The sequence below is a fragment of the Panthera uncia genome (assembly GCF_023721935.1).
Source record: "Panthera uncia isolate 11264 chromosome C1 unlocalized genomic scaffold, Puncia_PCG_1.0 HiC_scaffold_3, whole genome shotgun sequence".
Lineage (NCBI taxonomy): Eukaryota > Metazoa > Chordata > Mammalia > Carnivora > Felidae > Panthera > Panthera uncia.
The window spans coordinates 98,202,740-98,203,004 of NW_026057584.1; positions in this window are offsets into that span (position 1 = coordinate 98,202,740).

A 265-nucleotide genomic window follows, 5' to 3' on the forward strand; every position below is an offset into this window, starting at 1 on the left:
TATATATAATGTATGTATTAAAGTGTAAAATAATACAGGTGTGCAAATTATGGCAGCTTAGTAAGTGAAAGATATCTTTATTGAAGCATAGTTACCATACGGTATACCATATAGTGATTCAACAATTCTATACATTTCTTGGTGCTCATCAGGATAAGTGTACTCTTAATCCCCTTCACCTATTTCACCCATTCCCCTTCCACCTCCTCTCTGGTAACCACCAGTTTGTTCTTTGTACATAAGTATCTGGTTTTTTGTTTGTTTG